This window comes from Emys orbicularis, chromosome 10 (assembly GCF_028017835.1).
Source record: "Emys orbicularis isolate rEmyOrb1 chromosome 10, rEmyOrb1.hap1, whole genome shotgun sequence".
NCBI classification, from domain to species: Eukaryota; Metazoa; Chordata; order Testudines; family Emydidae; genus Emys; species Emys orbicularis.
The window spans coordinates 61,022,787-61,036,333 of NC_088692.1; positions in this window are offsets into that span (position 1 = coordinate 61,022,787).

The window sequence follows — 13,547 nt, forward strand, 5'->3', positions numbered from 1 at the left end:
TCTGTTGTTTGTTTGTTTGTTCAGCATTCTGAACATGTAAAGTGGTATGTAAACGTTATGTTTTGTGCTTATCAGTGCACACTTGTGTCCATGCAAAACGCAGTGAGGGTCAGAAGCTAGCCTTCCATTTTCTATGTAGCAAATTCTTTCCAACCCTTTTGAAGTGGGTAGGATTCCAGGGGACTCCCCAAGCAGTATTCGATTTATTTTTCTTTCCACCTCCCGTTCCTCTTTGTGCAGAGTGGCTTACCAGTTTGAGGCAAACTCTTTGTATAATCTCTCCTTTAGCTGGATCCCTCTAACTGGCTTTTAAAATACAAATTAGCTTTGTTTCCAAGTTTAAAAAAATCATTAGTCCAATTGTTTGTTTTGCTTTTTCCACTGAAAATAAATAAAGTAGACTTGAATAAAAATCTGTATGTCTTTTGTTTTAAAGCAAAACTGAGGTAATCATGCATGAATTGTCATGTTGGTCTTAGTTAGTGTTTAAGGCCCTGATCCTACAACTTGTTCTACATGGGTTGATGCTTGCATCCCCATGGATCTCCACTGAAGTCAATAAATCACCATGTAGATGCAGGGGTCTGACCGTGCAAAACAAGTTGCAGGATCAGGGCCTTAGTGTGTTACAGTTATACACAGACTCCTGTAATAATGAATAGTTCCTGCCATGAGGATGTGTGAATATTTGTGATTGTGTCCCTCATCCATATCTAGATCCAAACCATTTATACTACACTTGGGAACATGGGATCTACAAGTACATGAAATTCATATCCAGTGTAGGTTGACATTAAATATGGATGATGGACTTTCCACATGCATCTGTTTTGTATTGAAAAAAACCACACCATTAAAGTAGTAAGGAAAGAGATGGATTTCACTACAGTCTGACTCTGTCGATCTTTATTGCTACTCATTCATGGCTCTGTCCTCTTCCCACTGAAGTCAGTAACAAAACTCTCATTGATTTTAATGGTGAAAAGCGCTGTGGTGATATCCTGGGACCCTGGATGCTCAAAGAGAATCTTCTTGGAAGCACATGCCTTGTTTTGAAAATGGGTTAATAAAATCTCCTTGCTTATCATGAGTGCTACTGCAATATTATGATCTTGTCTAAATGCACTCATTTTTAATACTCTAAATAGTTTAAGTGCATTAGGTTCTTTTCCAGGGCATCATATTTTTTGCCATATCATCTTCCATCCTCCCTTGTACTTGGCCATTTCCGGTATTACAAATAGTACTGGTATTCACTGTTGTTATTTATACATAATAAATGTGCAATGGTTGTATTGCAACTTTTAAAATGTAAAAGATGTGCATATTCTTAGTGCTCTAAGGGTAGAGGCTGAATCCTGAGATCCTTGATTTCAACAGGAGTGTTGCTGGAGTGAGGACTGCAGTAAGGAGTATTGATGGAGTGAGTACATTTTAAGCAAGACCTCAGTATTTGGTGCCCCAGTTTAGAAATACTCAGATTCCCTGGATCTACATTTAAAAAATAATCCTTTTATCTTGGTCTCAACATACATACAAATCAATCTTTAAAAAAAGTTAAGGATTTAAGCCTGGGTCTTTTTTTTTATGGCCATCCACTGCACATGCAAGATGCTGTGCTAGTAGGAGATATAGCTGTTACACCCATTCTATCATGCATATGAACTGTCATGTCTTTAAGAGCATGATGGATAAATAGGTGCAGTTTGACTAGTATCCTGCTTGTTCAGTCATCCAAAGTGATTACACTGTAACAAGCAGCATTTGGACCTCAGTTCAGTTTTGAATACAGATAAGTGGAATAACACAAGGAATCCAACTGAACCAGTGAAGAACCCTTTCATGGATATGCGGGATATGCAAGTAAGCGATATCATTAAAGTGGAGTATTCTGTATACAGTTTGGGCAGCACTTTAGGATGAAAGGAGCTATATAAAATGTAAGATACTTTGGCTCACATTAAAAATTATAACAATTCCCCAACAGGCATGGAAGGGAGACTGCAGATGTAGGACAGTTGTCACACCAATCTAATTACTCTCCGCTGTATATTTTTCTATATTAAATATTCTTATGGTTAATTTTTAAAAGGTACTGTAAGAAGTAAAAATCAACACTCCTCATTGACTGAATGTTTTTCATGGCAGATGAAGGAAAGAAGCTACAGTAGACAAAACCTAGCAAGGCACCCTGGATTTGTACTGGCTGGTTAGTGAAACAGGAGGGACACAGTAGCTGCGATTATCTGTTTTGGGCTTCATTTTCTTCTGTCCTTTCCTCTAACTAGCCCAGAGACTGAATCGGTCGCACACTGCAAAAGACATAAAGCAGATATAGCTCATGTGAAGTAGGAAGATGGTGTCAACTCAATTTTTACAAATTTCCTCAATGGAAAATTTCCCCTAGAACTTAAATTTAATCACCCTTTTCCCGTCCTCACCGTGATTTGCCTATAGCATTGTCAGTTCTGAGTGCTCACATAATACTGGTATGTTAACCAATGTGTTCTGGTAGTATTTGGCTTGAGTTACATTGGCCTTCTATTATGGCAATAATATCGGCAAACTCTTGGATGACAGGAGAGGCCCCGGAAGACTGGAGAAGGGCTAACGTAATGCCCATCTTTAAAAAGGAGGAACTGGGAAACTATAGCTCAGTCAGTCTGACCTGAATACCTGGGAAGCAACTAGAGCAATGTATAAAACATTCTATTTGTGAATACACCTCTACCCCGATATAACACGACCCAATATAACACGAATTCGGCTATAACACAGTAAAGCAGCGCTCTGGGGGGGTGGGGCTGTGCGCTCCGGTGGATCAAAGCAAGTTCACCTATAACGCGGTAAGATTTTTTGGGTCCTGAGGACAGCGTTATATCGGGGTAGAGGTGTACCTGGAGGATGAAGGGGTAATTACTAGCAGCCAGCATGGATTTACTAAGAACAAATTATGCTAAGCCAGCTTGATTTTCTTCTTCGACAAGGTAACTGGTTTGGTGGATAGGGAGAATACGGTGGACATAATATACCTGGATTTTAGCAAGGCCCCACATTACATTCTGATAAGTAAACTGAAGAAATGCAAGCTCGGCAGAATTATCATTAAGTGGATACATAATTGGTTTAACAACCACAAACAAAGATTATTAATGGAATATTGTCAGACGGGAAGGGGGTCTCAAGTGGGATTCCACAGGGATCTGTTCTGTGTCTGGTGGTGTTTAACACCATTATTAATGATCTGGACGTAGGAATAGATAGCGTACTGATCAAATTTGTACATGACACAAAGGCAGGGAGGGTTGCAAACACTTTGGAGGATAAAGCTAAAATTCAAAGGGATCTTGATAAATTGGACAACTGAGCTATCGACAACAAAATGAAATTCAACAAAGACAAATGTAAGGTGCTGTACTTAGGGGGGGAAAAACAAATGCACTAATAGAAAATGGGGGATCACTAGCTTGGCAGCAGCACTGCTGAGAAGGATCTGGGAGTTGTGGTGGATCACAATCTCAACATGAGATGCTATTGCAAAAAAAAAAAAGTAAATGTAATTTTGGGTTGCATTATCAGAGGCATAGCATGCAAGTTATGGGAGGAGATAGTATTGCTTAACTCGGCACTGGTTAGGCCTCTGCTAGAGTGCTGAATCCAGTTTTGGTCACCAATATATAGAAAAGATGTAGAGAAACTAGAAAGGATCCAGCAGTGAGCTACAAAGATGATCAAAGGAATGTAAAGGCTGAAGGAACTGGGTATGTTTAGTTTGGAAAAGAGATTAAGAGGGGATATGATAGTGGTCTCCAAATACTTGAAAGGCTGCCATAAAAAACGACAGAGAAAAGTTGTTCTCTCTTGCCACAGAGAACAGGACAAGAGGCAATGGTTTCAAACTACAGCATAGCAGATTTAGATTAAATCTCAGGAAAAACTTCCTAACTATAAGAACAGTAGGACAATGGAAAAAACTGCCTAGAGAATTAATGGCAGCTCCTTCAGTGGAGGTTTTCAAAAGGAGGCTGGATAGCCATCTGTCTTGGATGGTTTAGATACAACAAATCCTGCATCTTGGCCGGGGGTTAGATTAGATGACACTTGCGATCCCTTCTAACCTTATGGTTCTATGATTCTATGAGTCTTATATGTGCATTATTTGTATGTAATAGTGCCTGGCTTTATTATTCGTGTTATATACTTTACTTGTCACACAGTCCAGCCAACCCTGTACTTGAGTTGCAGTGGTTCTTCCTGGAGGCAGGCAGCAGCTGTTTCTATGGGCAGGTCTACACTAACCCCCCAATTCGAACTAAGGTACGCAACTTCAGCTACGTGAATAACGTAGCTGAAGTTCGAAGTACCTTAGTTCGAACTTACCTCGGTCCACACGCGGCAGGCAGGCTCCCCCGTCGACTCCGCGGTACTCCTCTCGCCAAGCAGGAGTACCGCAGTCGACGGCGAGCACTTCCGGGTTCGACTTATCGCGTCCAGACAAGACGCGATAAGTCGAACCCAGAAGTTCGATCGCTCGCCGCCGAACTACCGGGTAAGTGTAGACCTACCCTATAACTCTGGAAGTTTGTTGGTTGAGCGAGTGCTGGCAGTAGAAGTAAGCTGTCACTGAGGCTAGGTCTACACTAGGGGGAGGGGTCGACCTAAGATACGCAACTTCAGCTATGTGAATAGCATAGCTGAAGTCGGCGTATCTTAGGTCGATTTACCTGGCTGTGAGGTCGGCGGCGAGTCGACCGCTGCCGCTCCCCCGTCGACTCCGCTTCTGCCTCTCACCGCAGTGGAGTTCCGGAGTCGACGGCAGAGCGATCGGGGATCGATTTTATCGCGTCTAAATCGATCCCCAATAGATCGATCACTACCCGCAGATCCGGCAGGTAGTGTAGACGTGCCCTGACAAACTAAGTCCCTCCTTGCTACTTGGGAGGGACAGCCCCACTGCACTACACACGGGTGATACAGGATACAGTGGTAAATACAAAGCCTGTGGTCTTTTTCTGGCTGCTAATAGGACATTTCCTTGTTGGCAAACTGCATCAGATCTGGAACCTTGAATGCTAATCTCCACTGCTTCACTATAACTTTGTCTGCACTATGCCACTGCTAACACCTGCTCTGAGCAAATCTAATTGATGTGTTAAAAATAGCTCTGGCCATGAGAACTTTGTCAACACTTGGGCCCCCACCTTTGCTAATATCAGTGTAGTTGTTAGCAATGACAGGAAATTTTTAGAAAATTTCTGTAATGTAAAGGCCTGAGTTGGAGACTTAATCTCGTCCATTGAAAAGCAGAGGTAATTCAAGGGACTCGTAGTAAGGAAATCTATATTGAGGATATTTGCTGGCTTGAGTGCTAATGGAAGAATGTTTGAGTTTGACGTATCAAAATTACTGTGTGATTCTATAATAATCAGACTTGATTAAGTTAATTAGATTTCTGATACCTGGGTTAGAACTTTTTTTTTTTTTTTTTTTAAACTTGAGTCTTAAAAGGTTTGAGTCCCTTTGCGCTGGCCAACCAAGCTCTGTGTTTATAACCCAAGTAAGCCCAAAAAGAATCTAAATTGTGTTTAAGCGTAGTTATTAAACTTATTTCTTATACTACCATAGATGGGCTATAGTTAAGGTTGGAAGGATTAGAGTTTTACTGGTAAATGTTGATTTCACCATACACTCACAAACCAACGTAAAATATTTCCATCAATGACGATAAAAATTTAGATATGCAAAATAAGAAAAATGCTGCTTGAGGACTTATTAGAGTTTGATTTAAAGATATTTACTTTGTGTATAGTTTTATTTATAATATAAACAAACCCCAAATTATTAGCCGGCATGCTTATGTTTTCTACAGACAAATAAGCAAGCATGTTTACTTGGTTTTTAATTAATCAATACAGTAGAACCTCAGAGTTATGAACACCAGAGTTACAAACTGATCAGTCAACCACACATCTCATTTGGAACTGGAAGTACACAATCCAGACAGCAGCTGAGATAAAAAAAACCCCAAACACTATATTACTGTGTTAAACATAAACTACTAAAAAAATTGAGGGAAAGCAGCATTTTTCTTCTGCATAATAAAGTTTCAAAGCTGTGTTAAGTCAATGTTCAGTTGTAAACTTTTGAAAGAACAACCATAACATTTTGTTCAGAGTTGTGAACATTTCAGAGTTATGAACAACTTCCATTCCCGAGGTGTTCATAACTCTGAGATTCTACTGTATGAATTTACTGTTTGACCTTTCAACAAACCAGGCAAGAATTAATATAAAAGAGGCACATTTAGTTTAAATTCACAGAAGAATGATGGACTAGTTTGCCCATTTGTAAAATAACCATTTTTTTGTATATTTTAAATTATGTATGTAATTGGTTCTTAGTAATAATACCTAGACTACTGCATGAATAAAAGAGTGTGTATGTATGTGTGTGCACCCCCCCCAAAGTATATATAAATATAATATACTATATATATTTATGTTACTCATACGGGTATTATCACTAAGAAACTAATGAAACAGATGGAAATGAGCTCGATGGAAGTAGAGAGATTTTTTTTTTCAGAAAGTGACTTAAAATTTGTACTTTACTAGCTTACCTCTTTATTCAAAACTACCTTTAATACTAATACTATTATGTGATACATAGCTCATGCTAAAAGTTACTCTTGCTATCACGATATAAGCTTTTTTTCCTTTTCAATTTAAGAATTTTCAGAGCAGGGAGCTTGACTTTAATGTTTGTAAAGCACTGAGCACACTTTCAGTTAACTACAAATAAAATTAAACAGCTTGAAAAAAATTAGTTTGAGTTATCAACCAAGTTAACAAAACCATTAGTTAGGAACATGTTTTAAAAACTTATTTCCATCACAGTAACTTTCACCTTTCTCCCTATTTTTTTCATAGCTTTAAAGATTCATTTGAAATTTGTTTTGATGGTTGGTAAAATCAGACTTGTGACTTAACATTTTTGAAAATGCTACTCATAGCCTCTTAGAACCATTTCCTGCTTGACTTACTAATACTAATGTCATTTGCCAGCAGGATTTGACCCATAACTGGAAGACAAAACAAAGTGAAATGTTCCTCACCAAAGGGCTTGCCAGCAGTCCTCCAGGGTTTGATGGAGTCTATGACTTTGATGTAGCTGAGTTGTTTTCTGTCCATTACAGGACCACAACCTGCAGAAGGGAAATACAATTTCTTAGCACATTTTTTTGTACTAATTACTAAGTACCCAGTCCTGCAAGCTTTACTCATGTGATTAGTACTAGTGACTGTAGTGGGACTCCTCCTATGTATAAGGGTTACCGAATTGGACCCAAATGTTTATTTCCTACTAATTTTATATAAATGCTGATGTAAGCAATGTGAAAGAGGAGAAAATGTTCCTACAGAGGGAAATGATGCATATTGTCTTTCATCTGGTTTTCCAGTGTTGGAAAACAGATGAGAGAGCATACATAGTAGAATTTGGTTTCAGTAATTTAAAAACAAAATGTTCATTTGGCCTTCTGCTGAGATTTTGTACAGTAAGCCAGGGTTTAATCAAAAGTTGATTATTTTTTACCTGAAGTGGAAACGAGGTTAGATTTCATGACTTGGGCTTGGATGTTCCTTGTATTTGCCCCATTTTGGTACATCAGAAAGTTCCTCCTCCCCTAGAGCACACAAATAATTAAAACCTCATTTTGGAGGCTGATTCAGTTCTAGTGACTTCAACAGGATCAGGATTCAACTGTGAGCCCCCAAGACAGTAAGAAATATTTGTGCTTTTAGGAGAAAAGCATACTTACTAGATCAGTAAGATACACTTTTAATTTGTTGTCCATCTTATGATCTGAAAAGGCTGTTGGTATATAAATTAAAGATGGTCTCTGAAAGTAAGAAAAATAAAATAGATTAATAATCAAATTGCTACAGGTTCAATTATTTTCTGTAAAATACTTCACTCACATGCTATTTCAAATATATTTTAATTTTTGTGCATAACAAAGTACTTATTTATATTCCCAGATAAATATTTTAAAAGAACACAGTATTTTATTTGAATACATACTGATTCTAATATAAATTTAAGAGTGTAAACCTATTTTATTATAAACTAAATTGTACCAAATTTCACCAGAAGAAACAAAGTTACTCACCCGGCACAGAAGGACATGATGTAATCAGCCTCGGTGTTGGCTTGAGACTGGGTTTTAATCTGATTTCTGTATTAGTTTCAAGTAATGACTTCACAATGTGGTTAACATGGAGTCTGTGACCTTATGATGTGTGAAGCAGCAGTATCATCATTTTATACCTTAAACTGAGTTGCTGTATTGTGAGAGTTATTACTGATTAAAAGCTGGCTTAAAAAGAGGTTTATTAGCACAGAAGAGCACCAATTAACTAAGTGGATCATTGATATAAAAAGTAAGGAAGAGTTTAGATTTTGAAATGTGTTCTTATGAACAAGCACAAAAGGGACTACAGTGCTATGGCAAAAAGAGGAAGAATAGTTTCCCTCCTTAATCCAGGAAAATCCACTAGACCAATTTATTGGGAAATGCCACATTTGTGACTCTTCAGTTTTTAAAAAAAAATCTGTAGTTGTTTTGTGTCCTCGATTTCCAGCTGCCAGGGCCTATCACAAGTGAACACTCCAAATTATTTCAATCGGTCCATTGTATTCTCTCAGCTCCATGCTTAACCTTGCATGTTCTACAACACTGGATGCTCAAAGCTTCGCCACAGGATCATGTACTTTGATGCTGTTGACACCATCACACTACGTAGATAGTGTATGGCCTTGGCTACACTTGGGAATTCACAGCGCTGCCGCGGCAGCGCTGTGAAGCGCGAGTGTAGTCACGCCGCCAGCGCTGCGAGAGAGCTCTCGCAGCGCTGTATGTACTCCACCTCTCCAAGGGGAGTAGCTTGCAGTGCTGCGAGCGAGCGTGCAGCGCTGCAGGCGCTGATTACACTGGTGCTTTACAGCGCTGCACTCGCTGCGCTCGGGGGCGTTTTCACACCCCTGAGCGCAGCAAGTTGCAGCGCTGTACAGCACCAGTGTAGCCAAGGCCTAAGAGTAGTTTTTTAAATGTTAAATAGTTCTTGGCAGAATATCATCAGTAAATTGTAACTTATTTGCCATATGCTATATTAGTACTCAAGATCATAAAAGGAAATTGATTTATAAGCAAAACATACTTTACCCTAATTTTGCTTAGCTGAAGTATAGAAATTATAGTGTAGTTAAAACATAAATATTTCAAATTGATCCTTTTAATCAAGGTAATACGTACTCAACGAACCTTCCAGCCATTCAGGAAGGACTAAAGTCTGGGGTTATTTATTGAACAAAACTCCCATGGAATTTACCAATCATTAGTTCTTAGCAATGTTAAAAAATACACATACTAACTAATCTGATCACTACAGCCTGAGAGCTTTCTCCATAATAACCAAATGTAGAATGTGCTTGTAGATACAAAGAACCAAATGTTGCCCTTAATTACACAATTGTTTCGACTCCCAGTGATGCATGATTGGACCTACTCTCCAGATATGATAACAGTTAATATGCCCATCATATTTAGTGGCTGAAGTAAAAGTTATCCAGACAGAAAAAAATAAATATTTTTAATTCACATTCCCATTCTTCAACTGATATTAAACAAACTTACAGGCTTTAGTTCCAAGGCCTGTACATTATTTAGTTGTAAGTTTTTGAGACTGTATAAAATATGAATATGGAATGTTGAAGTGTTTGGTGACTTTTGTTTTGGCCTTTTTTGGAACTAAGATGGTAAAATAAGTACATTGACTAAAACAGTCACATTGTGGAATGCTAATGGGAGACTACAGTAATTAATTTTACACTGAAATAGCAATATGAATGCAATTATTCTTCTTCAAAGATGGCCATTGAATGGTGAGCAGACCATCTAGCAGGCCAGGGCATTGGCAAAGAATGAGTCTACATGACAGCTCCATAATCTGCATAATCAGGGTTTCCACAAAATGTGTTTCTCAACTAAGAAGTATATGGTCGTGGTGAAGTAAGGAAAATGACATGCAATTGGCCTGGATATCTTGTTACCTGGACTCGAAGTAAGTTTAGGACCTTGTTAGCAACCTTGAGACTAGATATCTTTACTCACAAAGAAATAGTATCTCAAACCATGAGTAGGCTCACTGAAGTCTCTGGGAATACTTGTAGAGTGGGGCAATACTTAGTGAGAGTAAACAGCAGAATGTGGCTCTAGCTAATTATGAGACTATATTCCCCTTTTTTCACTTCTGTAAGGAAAAGTGACTGCACTTCAGCTCCCTGACAAAAGGTTGTTGCAGTCTGAGGATGTTATAGTTTAACCATGTTTTAGCATCTGGAATAAATAGGCCTCTAATCAATGGGCTAGTATTCCCTGCTGACTTCAGTAGTGTTTTTCTAGGATACAGTTTTCTGATGGGGTTGTCTGTGAAATAGTACTTTTTAATGTGTGAATTAAAAAAAGGACCAAGTTACGGGCAGATACTTGTTGAGCAGTGAGTGGAACACTTCTGATGCTAATTAGTTGTGCTGTTGCATCAAAAAGTTTCAAGCAAAACCAGCTGATTCTGAGTCCAGGAGAAGATTTCATATTCAAAGCATCAATGATACACAGGAATAAATTTTACTTTTGAGGCCTGCATAGTGAGTGAAACAATGGTACAGCTCTAGTAAGCTTTACTATTTTTACTTGTTTTCTCTGTAAGCATATATTGCCTCCCCACTCAAATAGAGATGAGCTTATTTGCTAGATAAATGTTTGAGAGGAAACTGATTTTTTTTTTTAAAAGATAAAGATACAGCTACTTTAATATCAGTTGTGCTACACAAAATGAAGTGTAATTTGTTTTTGTTAGCTATAGATAACCACTTAAAAATGGACCCCAAGCCCAGGGACAGTGAATGCTATTTTTCCTTTTGGATTGTAATAAACCCAGCAAGGCTACTGGGTAAAACACATTACTTGACAGTACTGATGAAGTGGTTACTTTTCAGCCTGGTTGAAAAGTGCTCAGGCTGCTGTATTTGACAGAGGTTGGAACTCACAATTGGAATCTTTAAATTACAGCCTATTGCTAGGCAGAACATGTGTTTTGTAAGAATGGCTATGCTTTGTCAAAACAAGCATTCATCTAGCCCAGTATCCTGTCTTCTGACAGTGGCTAGTTCTAAAGCCTTTGGAGGGAATAGACAAAACAGGGCAATTATCAAGTGATCCATCTCCTGTTGTCCAGTGTGAGGCTCTCCTAGCTGGATGTTTAGGGACAGCTTGAGCATGGGCTCATTTCCCTGACCATCTTGGCTAATGGGGACTGATGACTCTATCCTCCTTGAACTTAATACTTTTTTTAAACCCAGTTTTGGCCTTCTCACCATCTTATGGCAATGAGTTCCACAGGTTGACTGGGCTTTGTGTGAAGTACATTTTTGTTTGTTTTAAACCTGATACCTATTAATTTCATTGGGTGACCCCTGGTTCTTATGGTATGTGAAGGGGTAAGTCACACTTTCCTATTCATTTTCTCACCCTCATTCATGATTTTATAGCCATTTATCATATGGCCCCTTGCTTATACCACAAATACTTATTCAAACTATGTGGCACCTCAGAAAAGCTGTGCTATCCTCTAAGATTTCCTACTGAAGAATATATCAACTCAAATCCAGCCAACTGGGCTATAAGTAGTTTGACAAATTTAGGATTTTAAACAACTCCATCCACAGGACCCCTTCCCCAAGCTTCTTCCCCACCCCACTTCATGGATGAGGTATGTTATTCTCAGATAACTGAATAATAGGCCTCTATGCTAGAGTGTATTAATTTATATCCGCCTCGAAAAGGGACCAGCAAGACAACTTGTTTGTCTAGGTACAGCTAATTTACTCCCTTTTGTTAGAGATGAGGAGAAACTGTTTCTTTATGAAGCCACTGCCAATAGCCAACTTGTTTGCCTAATTTGATTACCTATTCCTCAAACTTAATTTTCATCCCAAATGCGCTTTAGTGAAGCCTGATTTTCTTCAGTTCCCTGTTCTACTGGGTTAACCAACAGTCCCAGTTTTTAAAAATCAAGTAAGTAACAATACCTCCAAGCTAGTTTCTGCTGTTATGGTGACCTTTTGCTGCAGGATGAAGTTTAGACCTAGAGGCACATTACCCTGCTTGACAAGAGGCGTGAGTTATGACAGCTTCTTAGGAATACATGCATTGCCCCCGATGAAGTGATTCATCTAATCTGGACTTCTGCCAGCTGCAATGGCTTTAAAAAAAAAAAAAAAGTGAACACGGTGTGCTCATACCTGTGCAATCCTGAGGAAATATTCTAGGTATTGATATGTACTTAGGCAAAACATGCACACCACCTGTGTTCAAATAGGTTGAATGCTTATGGCTTTGCTGTCTGGACTCTTTTTGAAGATAGAAATTTCTGAGAGTCGTGTTCTTAATGAGCTAAACTTAGGGCTTGTACACACCGGTGCTTACTTCCATATAACGTAAGTCACTCACGGGCATGGAAAAGTGACGCAAGTTACACAGATCTAAGCGCCGGTGTGGAAAGTGCTGTTGGCGGGAGAAGCTGTCCCGCTGACATACCTACAGCCACTCAGGGAGGTGGAGTGATGCTGACAGGAGAGCTCTCGTCTATCAGCATAGAGTGTCTGCACTAGAAGTGCTACAGTGGCGCAGCTACATTAGTACAGCGGCACCACTGTAGAGATTCTAGTGTAGACTAGCCCTTAGGTTGCCTATATACGTTAATATAAGGCCTAACTTACACGCAGGATTCACTCTAAACTGCATTGGTCACTTGGCATAGACACATGATGTCCTCGCACAACAGGTAGAGCAAGTCATATGAAACTTGAGACCTAAACCTGGGCCAGACAGGGTTGGAAGATGTAGGTATTCCATATTTCAAAGAAAACTGTTCAGCCTACGTTATAGGAAACACCCATTTAAACAATTTGGTTTAGACGGTCACACACTTTAGAACCTTTAGTCTTTATCTGATAATTTTGAACATTAGAATCTGATACCTAGAAAACAGTTTTCATTGCTCAGCATTTTTTTATTCACATCACAGAAAATACACACAGTTTGGTCCTATTATATAGCATCTTTGGAAGTTTAAGCAAACACAGTGTCTGACATGACATTACAGCTTAGTGTTCTTTTCAACATACTGAAAATAGGAAGCCTTCAAACCTTAGTAAACAGACTGGTGATGTATTGCTTTGAAATGCTATGGTACAACAGCTAAATATTAAGTGTTTACACATTGCTGTTCAGAATCATAGCTTTGCACAAAAATGAAATTACATAAATTGTTTTAAATACCTGGCATAAAAAAAAGTAACATTTCAATGTTCAGCTCTTTTAAACAAAAAAAATATAAAAATAATGCAGATTAAGTGCAAATACAAATATACAAATGAGTCTCTACATGAATACAAAACCTTTAAAAATTAAATACTGACTTCATTCA